Raw genomic sequence first — 13,611 nt, forward strand, 5'->3', positions numbered from 1 at the left:
AATGAGTCTAGATTATGCATGTCAATTTTCAACTTCATTGGATTAATCATCATGATTTCACAAACAAAATAGCAAGCAAGGTGCAAGAAGTGACATGCAAGAACAAACCCTAAGCAATTTTTAAATCCAACCGAGCACAAATTCTTGAAAAATATCCATAAAAAAGTAGACATTACAAGGAACATGGCATAAAAAATCTCATGTGAATTGGATTATTATTTTGAGAGTTATGAATTTTTTAATATGGAAGAAGATTAAAAAATGTGAAGGGAAGCATATGAACATGATAAGCACAAGTGAAAAAAAAGAATGCAAAAGGCAATACATGAGATGCTGGAGCCAGGAGTCAAACACGCTCCGTTTTCAAATGTGGCGCTCACTTAATGAAACGCGCCGTTTCATTAAGTGATGTGGCGCGCTATGATTGGTGCATGGCACACAAACAACCAAAACTCATGCAACACACGGCCAGGCAGATCAAAATGCATCTGGAAACGCAAAACCCTAGTGTTCATCACACATTCATCATGTTCATCATCATCATGATCCAACTTGCACAAAAATTTACAAACCATATATCATTCGAATCGTCATTCAACACACATCACTAATCCAGCATCTATTTCATTCAATTCAAGCTATATTAAACGGATCGAGCAGAGAAAGTTTCACATATCAACATTCAAATCAACATAACAACTTCAATATCGCATGGTTTTAAGAGATCTAAAGTTCATCATGACCTACATTCCAAGATCTACAATATGCATCAAACAATTTCAAGAATTATAAGCATCGAAATCTAACCTCTATGAAGATGCAGAGTTGGATTCGCTTGATTCAAGGCCAGGAAGTGTGAAACAGATGCTCTATGTTGCTTGGATGAATGAATGGAAGCAAGACTTCAGCTCAACAATGCTCAATCTCGATGATATCTTCAGCTGCCATGGAAGTGTGCAATCTTCAACAGTCACGATTTGGCTTGGATTCTGCAAGATATTGCTTCAATTCACTTCTACAATGACTGCAGATGATGATCAGAACAAGAAACAAGCGAAAGAAATGAAGAAAATCAATGAAAAGTTGAGAGAAAATTTGAGATGAAAAGTTCTAGATCTAAGTTTGTGAATTGTGGTTGCTGAATTTCTGTTAGGATTAGGGTTATATACCCTCTGTTAATCAACCTTGTTAATCCCAATTAGGCTAATGCAAAAAGGATTAGATGAAATGAAGTGTTATGCAACTTGGCCAAAATACCCTCACATGTGCATGGCATGCTACAGTACTCGTGGCTGCATGAAAATGCACTCAAAATGTGATTTTTGAATCAAATGCAATGGAAAAATGTAATGGCAATGCATATTTTTTAAATTGGAGATTTCCCTCCAAAATTCAAAATGAATTCAAGTGAAAAATGCACTTTTTTGTGATGATTTTTAATGAAATGTGATGCATGATTATGATAGTGCACATCAAGAGAAAATTGCTCCAAAAAGAACCACATGAATTGGCCTTTTGATGCAAAAGTTATGCCTTGTTGAAGTTCAAATTCCATTGAGAATGATTTGATCATAACTTGCCAACCACACATGAGAAATGGATGTTCTTGAACTTTTTGGAAAGGTGAGAGCAAGATCTTCAACTTTCATGTTGGACAAAAGTTTATTTGAAGCTTTCTTGATGATGTAAACTTGAGGAGAAGACCTTTCCATTTTTGGCAATTTGAAATTACAGGTCACCTACTATTTTTGGCAACTTTTTGTCTGACCTCAAATCCTTCAATGTTGATGTTTGACATGTTAGATGAGACTTGTATGGACATGAATGAGGTCTCTCCAACCATCTCCCACCTTCAAATCCCTGATTTAATGCATAGTTGACTTGTGTTGACTTTTCTAGGGTTTCAGCTGACCTAGCTATGCTCTGATGAAATTCAAGCCTCTACCACTTGAGATCTTGATTCAAAATGATGTCATGGTTCATATGAACTCTTGATGAATGATCATGGTGCCCAAGTTCTTCAGAATGGCCACCATCTATTGCTCAATGACTTGCCTTTGACTGGCTTGACCTAATGGTTGCTTCATCTGCAAGTAACAAGGTTAGATGACAATATTTTTGTACTTTTGGTTAGTAAACAAATGAAAAGCAATGATATACAAATGCTAAACATGCTTGGTGATCAAGAATCACACTCAAAAAGATAACCCACCCACAAGGAGGAAGGCCAGGTGCACAATGATCCTTGAGGCAATGATATGATGTGATATGATGCCATGAGGGATCTTAGGGACAAAATTGGGGTCTTACACTACCCAATGCAATTTCAATCTTACACTAAGATCAGATTTCCTAGTCACTCCGCCTCAATCACCTCAGTGATTACAACCTTTAATTAAGATTAAAGACAATTGTAAAGTCACACTTCAAACAACTCTTGATTGTGCTTAACAGCTTTAATCAAGATACACAACACTCACGCTTAAAAGCTTAGAGTGACACAACACTTACAACTCAATGAACACCCTATACCAATGCAATCATCTCAGTGATAATAGCTTGGCTTACAAGTTACGTCTAATACAAGACACACAAAAATACAGCAGTGAAGTATACTGGACAAATAAAATCTTCACGCCTAAAACCCCTAATTCTGAATGAAGGATTGCCATCCTTTTATATTGCAGCACTTGGGCCTTGTACTTGTATTTTCCTGAAATTAAGGTCACGCGTGTTCCCCTAAATTCCACATCTAGGTTACTAACAAATAGGCTATTTGTTAGGTTCATTAATTGTAGCTTGGTTGTTGGTTTCCTGGATTTTCGCTCAGCTGTTGAATCCCTGAAGAATAGCCTGAGAAAAATGCTGAAACAGAAAAACTAAACAACCTACAATATAGCATACGCTGTCAGGAATGAATGTCACAACATTCAGTTTGACGTCCAAATCATAGACCATATGCTAAGTCTGTTTTTCCTGAAAACAGACTGTACAAATTTGCTGTACTGTACAGAACCAATCCGTCCATACTTCAGTATCAACGTACATTAATAAATGTCAAAACATCCAATTTGACATTTACACATAGAGCCTTACATCAGGTCTGTTATCCTCTTGATAAGCAGACTGAGCTGCATACTGAAATGTAGCAGAAATCCAATCTGCCTATTTCAGTATATGCTGTCAATGATGAATGTCATAACATCCAGTTTGACATTCAGACAGTAGGCCTTATGCCAGGTCTGTTATTTCCTTGATAAACAGACTGAAACTAAATACTGAGTTACAGTAGAACACCAACTGTTCTATTCCTCAGTATCTGCTGACAGGGATGAATGTCTTAACATCCAGTTTGACATTCAATAAATCCTGCATTAGCTAAACCTGCAGTATACTACTCAAGTATGTCATGACATCAGCCAAGACATCAGAGTACAGCCAGATATTCTAACATACAGTGCAGTCAAACAAACATCTCCACAGCATGTCATGACATCAGTCAAGACATTAGAATCCAGCTAGTGTTTTACCATACAATGCAGCCAATTAAACATCTACACTATCAAATTCAGTGGCTGCTTCCCATTTTGCTATTTGGGTATCTAATTTGTTTTGAATTTTGTTCAAAGCTTCCCTTATTCGACTAAGGTCAGCAACAACGTAATCAATCAGCAGCCCTAAGTCCATGACAAGATCTGTGACTTCTGAGGAAGCATGTACGACATCAATTTGTTTCAAGAGGTCTTTAATCCCATAGGAGGCAGAAGTATCACTCTCTAAGAGCTAGATCATATCAGTGTCGAAAGCCTTCTCTTTGAGTTTCTGGAGCATCACCACCATACTTGCTTGCAGTTTGGCCCCCTGACACTGTCGAAGTACTGGGATTCTTCTCTGACGAACCACCCCTTGCATTGATAACAACCTTCATATATTCTAGTGGTTTCCTCCATTTTAGCGCTTCTAACTCTTCAGAAGATAACATAGTGGTAGTTTCGGTCGAAGGTTCTGTGGTGTCCTTGGCAGCATCAACTTTTGGATTGGTCTCGGGTTGTTATTGTGTTTGTTTGTTCTCTTGTTCATTCTTTTCCTTGTTAGCATCATCATCTTGTTCCTCATCCTCATCCTCACGAGGCTATGTGTCGAAGTTGAACATGGATTGATCCTTTTCTTCTTCGCTATCAGAACCACCCATGCCTTGGCTAGTTTCTTGAGAACCATCTTCTGATTCATCTTTAGGAATCTCCCCAACATTCTGCATTTACGCATCCTTTTCCATAAGAGCATCTTTCTCTTTTTCATCCTCATGTTCAAAGCCACTAGTGTGGGAGTGTTGAGTGGTGGTTTTGGTTGGTGAATCTTTCTGCATTTCTGCAGCAGTTTGTTTATTTCATCCATATACCCTTTGTCGGAGTTGTTGGGAGTTGTGGGGTGGTATGTAGGAGCACTACTGCTTTCTGGTAGGATCGTTATGACAATTGGTTCAACTTGTGGTTGTTTGGAACTTCCTGCAATACCCTGAAGATAAGACAAAGATGTGTGAGTTGAAAGTGAAAGTGGATGCAATTAATTATTCAAAAAGATTAAGGTGAAGTATTTTACCTTAGGGCCTTCAGCCCCAGGATTGGATTTGTCGCTTTCCATTTGTTCTGGATTTTTCTTCAACTATGGCCCAGGTTCAGCCTCAAGTACCCTTGGGGTAGGAGGTTTCTTTGCTTTGCTTGTTTTTGCTTTTGGTTGGGTAAGAGCCTCTTGAATCTTCAACTATTTATTTTTTCTTTGTTTGGCTGGTTTTGAGGTTTCTGGAGATAAATCATCATCATCAAATTCGATTACCTCGACCTCAGGTTCCTCTTGCTTTCTTTTCCTGGGTGTTATTGGTGGTTTTCGGCTAGTCTGAGAGAAAAGAGAGTTCAAATGATTAGAAATGTGAAGGTAATACATAAAACAAAAATATCAATGTATAAAATATACCTTTGCTATTGTTGCTTTATTAACATCTTCTTCTTTTGCTTCGATGGATTTTTTGGCTGTGGAAGCAGTTTTCTTGGGCAAATTTTTTACAACTTGAAAAGAACCAAATTATTGTAAGATAAAGAAGAGTGAATAATTAAGAGAATAAGTGAGTAAAAAAACCTCCCATTCCATACCTTCATATATTTCAAACTTTATGTGAACATCCTTTTATGCCAATATGAAGGTGCCCTTTGAAACTGTCCAAGTTGTGCTTAGTCAAAACCACCCAGTTACCTTTTTTCTAAGATTCTTGTCAAAGGATTTTTACAAAATCCCTACAGACAAACCAGTCTGGAAATGGAGGGCTAAATTCAACACTTGGCAGTCGAGGGAATTAGGGAGGATACATATTAAAAGTTGTTTCGTACCGTTGTTCAGGTTTAACGTACGAAGGCAATTTTAAAGACTCCAGTTTCTTGATGAATTTTTCTTTCAAAGTGACTACTACTTCGCAGACAGTTCGACTAAGATCATCAGGTCTATAGGCAATTTCAACATACTTTTGGAATGCTTGGATCTCTTTGATGTGAGTTGAAGTAACTTTCTTGACCTTCTCCTGCACAGAGGTGAAAGCTTTGGTAAGGTGTTGGGTGAATGCAGAGACTTTAAAAAATTCCTTAGAATAGTAATCATGCCACCAGGTGTCGAATTGATGGGTACAGAGGAAGTAGTGAGTTGTGTCTGGCCAACATATCAATCTATTTTTCTGCTGCTTGCAACCTCAGTATGGATTTAATTAAAAAGAATTAGGGAATTCTTCTTGGTGTAGAGAGGTTTTGGTAGGACTTGAATAAGGCCAAATTATCGTGCGACAAGATTTGGTTGGTAAGCTATGAGGGTGACTTGGCTTTTCGATTGGTTGAGCCTAAGGGATAATACCCTGGGAGTAAGAAATTCTTACCAGATGGCAATTAATTCAACCTCTTTGTCTTTCGACGGAGAAAGGAATTTCCTCGTGAACCATTCAGGACCATACATTCTTGAGGTGAAATGAGCCATGGTTGGAGTGAAATATAACGTTTAGCGAACATCATTACATAGTTGGTGAAGCTTTGTTGAAGGTTTTGTCCTTCATCACTTGGAGTCAACATGGCCAGGTGTGTCCCTTCGACTCTCCTGTTCCTTACTTTGTTAATATCTGTGTCGATCGGTTGCGCATTGGAAGGCATGCTTCAAAACTAGCATTCAACCACAATTGTACCAGCCAGAAGGGGCCAGAGAGTAATAAATTCCCTTTCATCTGGATGTTTTTGAGAGAATTCACACCTTCACCCAAAGATTCATAAAGGTTAGCCAAAATCATTTCGTTGAGACAAACGTTGCGTCCAACGTGAAGTTAGTTCACCAGGGTAAGGTATTTCTTCGCTACCTGAAGGGAATTCAAGTAAAATACGCAAAGGGAGAACCACAAAGCAATGAAAGTGATGTGCTCTATGTCAGAGACTTCGTCAATGTCCTGGTCATGATAGTAGGACATATGGGTGGTATAAGAAGCTCTAGAGGTGTCAAAACCAATGGTATCCTTAGACATAAAGTATGAATCGTATGTTTCACCAGTGGGATTAAGCCCAGTGATGGCAGATGTATCAAAAAGTGTGGGCGTCATCATTCCACAAGGGAGGTGAAAGGTATGATGAGTGTTATCCTAAAAGTATAGAGAGGAAACTAACTTGGTTTGGCAGTAGCCAAGTCATACTTTCAACAACTGTATCAAGTCGAATATACCCATCTCTTTCCAAACTTGAGATTTTTTCTTTTCTATCTCCTCTAACCAACCTAGATAATCAGAGGGATCCCTAAATAGAGGACACGATCGAAATACCCTAAAACCATTATTCATGTAGGTTAGAATAATGGGTTCGTCAGTCGAGGGGTTGCCTTGGTTATCTGGGTTAGGGTTTTCATCAGTATGGATCTCATCAATATCCTTAGGTTTTTTAGCACATGCTATGGGTTTGTACCTAGAGTAGGTTGGGAAGAACTCCTTGAGCTTACTATGGTCAACATTTGGATCCGATAATGGTCCTAACATAGCATAAGTTTTTCCAGAAATAGAGATAAGGATCAATACCTGTGATTGGAAAATTCTTCTTTGTTCTTCAGTGAGAGGCTCAGGTACATATTGCTGATTACCTACAGTGTTTCGACCTAATATGTTATTGGCAAGAGGAAGACCTGAATATTTCTTAGAGTCTTTCATGTTCTTTGTTCATTCTTTGGTAGTTTTTATGGATGATGCCATTGTTGTAGAGAGATTGAAATAAGAAGCAAAATGGTTTTTTTTGTTTGAGAAAGATGAAGAGTGGAAGAAGTTGTTCTTAAGGAAGTTCAGAGTGAGGAAAAAGTTGGAAAAATGTTGAATATACCTATTTATAAGCTGCTGAAATGGAAGCGGTTTTTGTCAAGCATTAATGGTTGAAAAGAAAGTGGGACGCGTGTCAGTCGAAGAATCCATGATGAACGGTGGCAGTTAAAGGCTAGCCACGATCTCTAAGGGACTAGGAGGTGTGATGATTACATAAATATTCTCATGTGGGTTTTGAAAATATGTTTTGCAAAAGTTATCATCATAGCTATGGCGTCATAGCATGTGAATAGTTTGTGACGTCGAATTGGATTTTCAAAAAATGCCCCTTTCTTTGTTATGTCAAAAAAGACATTTTTGGGGGGCAATTTGTTAGCTGGAAGTTTCGACGTCGAGCCTAATTCAATGAGCAAAAGAAAAGAAAATATCTTTGAAGATGTTATGGACTTCGACATAAAAATATTGTTTGAACAATCCGGTCAAAGTGATCCTTACGTAAGAGGGAATTACTGTATGAGACTTAGAAATATTTCTAAGTTTAGAGTGGTAATTCGACGGAGGAAACATTAAGGTTGCGTTCAACAGAGATGTTTGAATTTGAATAAAAGAAGGATAATTGTATTTTGTCCTTATCTAGTTTTAAGAAAAGATGCGTGGAACGTTATGATGGATTGAAGACATGCCGAGCGCGACGTGTCATTGTCTGGGAGAAAAGCCATTGGTAGCAGTTATTTCGACTTAGTATATATATGGGTCTTAGTGTTAGGATTTCTGTATGCTCAATTATTATACAAATACTCAAAATTACTCAAACTATCTAGTGTATTGAGAAAAGAGTGTCATTGAGAATGTACGTTTGATAACACCATTTTCCACATTTCAATTGAAATTTATTTATACTTTTTCCAGAATTTATCTTCCATTGCAAGTTATTTTCAAGCACCTTTATTGTACTTTCCTTTATATTCTACAATTAATCTCTTTAAAAACCTTTTTAACAAACAATCTTCAAACATGAATGCTGTCAAAGTGTTAATCATTTCCAAATATAATTTTAACAATAGCACATGTCCTAGGATCAATCTGGTCGATCATGTGAGCAACCAAAGTATCTTTAATTTGGAAAACCAGCGGTTGTTTACCAATTTTCGCGGTAAATAGCGCCAACATATACTAATATATAAATAATATTGAATATAATATTTTCAACAACAATTTAAATAGTTGCATGAATATTTTACCCGAAGTAATATCATATACACTACCAACAAGTTTGTCTCGAACTTCGTCGTAGCATTAATCCCCATATATAAAAAGCCAGGAATGCAATGCCCAAGGCATAATTATTAACCATATTGAAATCCTTGAAACACCCCAAGTACACCACATGGGTGTAGTTTTGGATCTTGCTTGATAATATGGTCGAGCCCACCAAATATAAGAGATACATTCTAATGTTGAATTGTCTGTGCATATTTGTATCAACCTCATCATCTTTATTGTCGACAACACTTTTCGCTTCCAGGTGTCTCGAAAATTCATCTTTAAGGAATTTGAAATGTATGAGATTCCTCTTTGTATTTTTAACTTTCCATATAGTGACCTTAGGGTCAGATCCAATCAGCTCAACCATCATGTCTATCGCTTCACGTTTTGTCACTTAGGTGTGGTCAAAAAGACAATCTTAGATGGACAAATGCAACCGATTAGACACATCCTTTAGTGTCATTGTCATCTCCCTAACCGATAAATATAAGTTTATAGACTCTTCATTCCACCTCTCAAAAAAGGTTGTCATCAGAACATGATGAACCATGTTGTAACATGTGGTGTCAAGTTTAGAGACCCCATTGTCTCTAATTGTATCAATGAACCATATTTTTCTTAGAGTAGTCAATTTGATGATAGTTTGCCTTTATTGACACATGTAAGTGCCAAGTTACAAAATTAAAAAGTATAGAAATAGAAACAACATAAAAGAAGATTTTTGTTGTTGTGTAAAAGACGTATCATATCTCTCCCTCCTATGTACTGGGCCACATGATCCTCGCAAAGTGTTAATAATGATAGGTTGTTCAAAGCCTCTAGAATAATCCTTAGCCTAAACCTCAATAGTTTTCACCTTGGGCACTCATATTAAAGCTTCCTCCCCTTAGGTTGTGGCTTAGATGATCCAACTTTATCTGCTCAGATTTTACATTGAAGCTTCTTCCTACCATTAGCCATGGTTGGATATCGATTTCTCCAAAATGGATCTCTCAATATATTATTCCTATATCTTAGTACAAACAATATAAAAAACACGAAGAATTCAACAATCATATAAAATCAACACATGGACTATTAGATTTAATTCATATTTAAGTTTGTTAGATATTAGATTTAAATATTAGATTTGATTCATATTTAAGTTTGTTAGAGGCTTATAAATAGGGTGTCAATCATTGTAACTTTTAATCCTTTTTGTAGCCGTCATTCTCTTAATAGAATATTCATCTTTTATTCTACCTTTGCACCAACAATTGGTATCTAGAGCTCCGGTTCAGATTCATTGGGAAACACGGGAAACACGAGTGAACGTGAGGTCTTGTGTGTTTGATTTTGATTCTTAGATTCGTGTTGAATCTTGAACAAAATCTGATCAGAATTTTAATTCTGTGGGTTGGGAAACACTGTGTGAGAAATCTGAGTGTACTGTGCAAGGTAGAAAGATGAACGGAAACGGCAACATGAACACCAAACTTCCAGTATTTGACGGTAAAAACTGGAATCGTTGGATGATCCAAATGCGTGTACTATTCGGTGCTCAAGATGTTCTAGATCTTGTCACTGATGGTTATGTTCCGGTAGCAGCAGATGCGACAGATGAACAGAAAAACACGCAGAAGGAAGTAAGGAAGAAGGATCAGAAAGCATTGTTCTTCATTCATCAATGTGTTGATGTAAATGTGTTTGAGAAGATTGCAGATTCAACGACAACAAAGGCTGCGTGGGACACACTGGTTAGATGTTATGGTGGTGACGCATCAGTGAAGAAGGTGAAGCTTCAGTCCTTGAGAAAGCAATATGAGAATCTCAACATGAAGAATAATGAGAAAGTTTCTGAATACATCTCCAGAGTGATTCTGATCACTAATGAGATGAAAGCGTGTGGAGAAACTCTTTCTGAAGAAACAATCATGGAGAAGGTATTGAGATCCCTTACCTCTCAATTTGATTACATTGTGGTAGCAATAGAACATTCCAAAGATCTGAGCACCATGAGAATTGAAGAGCTGCAGAGCAGTCTAGAAGCGCAAGAGTTGCGTTTGACTGAGAGAACTTCTGAAAGGGAAGTAGAGCAGCAGGCTCTGAAAGCAACTTCTGATAGGAGGTATCAGAAGCAGTCAGAAGCCAGGAGAAGATCTGATGGTGGTCAGAAGTCAGAAAGCTCAACCTCTGATAGACAAAAGAATGTTCAGAAGGGAAAAGAGAAGTATGACAAAAAGAAAATCCAATGTTACTGCTGTAAGAAGTTTGGTCACTTTGCTAGAGACTGTTGGTCAAACAAGGAGAGAAAATCAGAAGAAGCAAATATAGCCAGAAGTTCTGATGACGAATCTGTGCTATTGATGGCCTCTGAATCTGGTGATATGGATCTGATAGACTGGTGGTATATGGACACTGGCTGTTCAAATCATCTTACTGGAAACAAGAAATGGCTGGTTGACTTTGACTCTGAAAAGAGGACAAAGATCAGATGTGCTGATGACAAATATCTTAATGCAGAAGGTATGGGAAATGTCAGAGTGACTCTGAACAATGGGAAAACAACATTGATTCAGAACGTGTGGTATGTACCTGGCATCAGAAGCAATCTGATGAGTGTGGGACAATTAATTGAGAAAGGTTTTTCAGTTACCATGAAGGACAATCTTCTGAAGCTGTATGACTGCAATCAGAAGTTGATTATGGAGTCAGAACAGGGAAGGAATAGAACATTCAAGGTGAATGTCAGAACCGCAGACTCAGAATGTCTTAGTGCAACAAGTGCTGAGAAGGAGAGTGAGCTGTGGCACAGAAGATTTGGTCATTTGAATTTCAGAAGCTTAAAACATCTGAATTCAAAGAAGTTGGTACATGGAATTCCTGCAATTAAGAAGCCTGAAAAGTCATGCAAAGTTTGCATGGAAGGAAAACAACCACGATTGCCATTTGCGTCAGAAACTGCTCCAAGAGCAAAACATGCCTTGGGAGTTGTACATTCTGATGTGTGTGGTCCATTTCCAGTAGCATCGATTGGAGGGAATAAATACTTTGTGTTATTTGTTGATGAATTCACAAGAATGACATGGGTATCCCTTATTAAGTTTAAACACGAGGTGTTTGATGAATTCAAGAAGTTCAGAATGAAGGCCGAGAATCAGAGTGGTCAGAAGTTGAAGATTCTTAGAACTGACGGTGGAGGTGAGTATAACTCCAAAGAGTTCCAGAAGTTCTGTGAGGAGAATGGAATTGAGCATGAGGTTACTGCTCCTTATACCCCTCAACACAATGGTCTTGCTGAAAGAAGAAACCGCACTTTGCTTGATATGGTGAGAAGCATGCTAAAGGAGAAGAAGCTTCCTCAGAAGCTCTGGGGAGAAGCTGTTGCCACTGCAACGTATGTACTCAACCGTTGTCCTACGAAGAAGTTGAAGGAAATAGTTCCAATACAGAAGTGGACTGGAGATAAGCAAAGTGTTAGTCATTTGAAGGTGTTTGGTTTTGTTTGCTATAAACATGTTCCAGAAGCCAGAAGACAGAAGCTGGATGATAGAAGCAAAGTGATGATTCTGATAGGGTACCACAGTACAGGTGCATATAAGCTCTATTGTCCAGAAACCAATAAAATTGAATTCAGCAGAGATGTGATTGTGAAGGAATCAGAAGTTTGGAATTGGGATAAGTCTCAATCTGACTCTGATGTTAGAACCTCTGAAGAAAGGTCAGAGTTCAGAATTTCTGAGGTTGGAGTAAACTCTGACGTTGATTCTGATTCTGATAGTGATTCTGACTCTGGAGAAGACTCAGAAGATGAAGGTGACTCTGATGATCCAGACTCTGATGACCCAGACTCTGATGGTAATCCAGATTCTGGTGGCAATTCAGACTCTGGAAATATGCCAAACCCTGAAGATGGTCAAAGCTCTGGAGGAAGTCAACCATCTGAAGCTAGAAACTCTGAAGCTCAAGACTCTGAACAAGTTCAGAGACCACAAAGAATCAGAAACATCCCCAGAAGATATGCAGAATTTGACATGCTGAAAGACACTGAAGTAGACTCTGAAGGAGAAGTTATTCAGTGTGCCATGTTAGTAGACTCTGAACCCATAAGTACAGAAGAGGCTCTTAAGCAGAAGCTCTAGCTGAAGGCCATGAAAGAAGAACTTGATGCTATAGAGAGAAACAAGACTGGAAGTTCTGAACAAGAGATAGCCAAGTTCAAGAAAGTTCTGATGAATGAATTCGAAATGACTGATCTAGGCAAAATGACATACTTTCTAGGGATGGAGTTCAGATACTCTGAGAAAGGTATTATTTTGCATCAGCTCAAGTATGAATTAGAACTTCTGAAGAGATTTGATCTGAAGAATTGTAAGATTGCTGTTACTGCATGCCAAGCTGTGTGGATTCTGAATCTATTGCAGGATCTGAAGATTAAAGTAAACAAACCTCTGAAGCTGATGATTGACAACAAGTCTGCAAACAATCTTGCCAGAAACCCAGTGTTGCATGGGAGAAGCAAGCACATTGAGACCAAGTATCATTTTCTGAGACATCAAGTTCAGAGGGGAGTGTTAGAAGTTGTACACTGCAGCACTCAGAAGCAGTTGGCAGATGTTCTGACGAAAGCTATCAAGACTGATCAATTTCTCAGATTAAGGGATGGAATTGGTGTTACAAGTTTTGATGGAATATGAATTAAGGGATGGTATTAGATTTAATTATTAGATTTAATTCATATTTAAGTTTGTTAGATATTAGATTTAAATATTAGATTTGATTCATATTTAAGTTTGTTAGAGGCTTATAAATAGGGTGTCAATCATTGTAACTTTTAATCCTTTTTGTAGCCGTCATTCTCTTAATAGAATATTCATCTTTTATTCTACCTTTGCACCAACATGGACAAATCACCACACAAACATATCAACAAATTTAGAAACTAAATACTGCATACAATATGTTACATTTTAGATTATAAAATCCGAAATCATGCATGATGCATGCTCAAAAATCTAAAATATGAACGATGGCAGACCAGGAAAAAA

This window comes from Lathyrus oleraceus, chromosome 7 (assembly GCF_024323335.1).
Source record: "Lathyrus oleraceus cultivar Zhongwan6 chromosome 7, CAAS_Psat_ZW6_1.0, whole genome shotgun sequence".
NCBI lineage: Eukaryota > Viridiplantae > Streptophyta > Magnoliopsida > Fabales > Fabaceae > Lathyrus > Lathyrus oleraceus.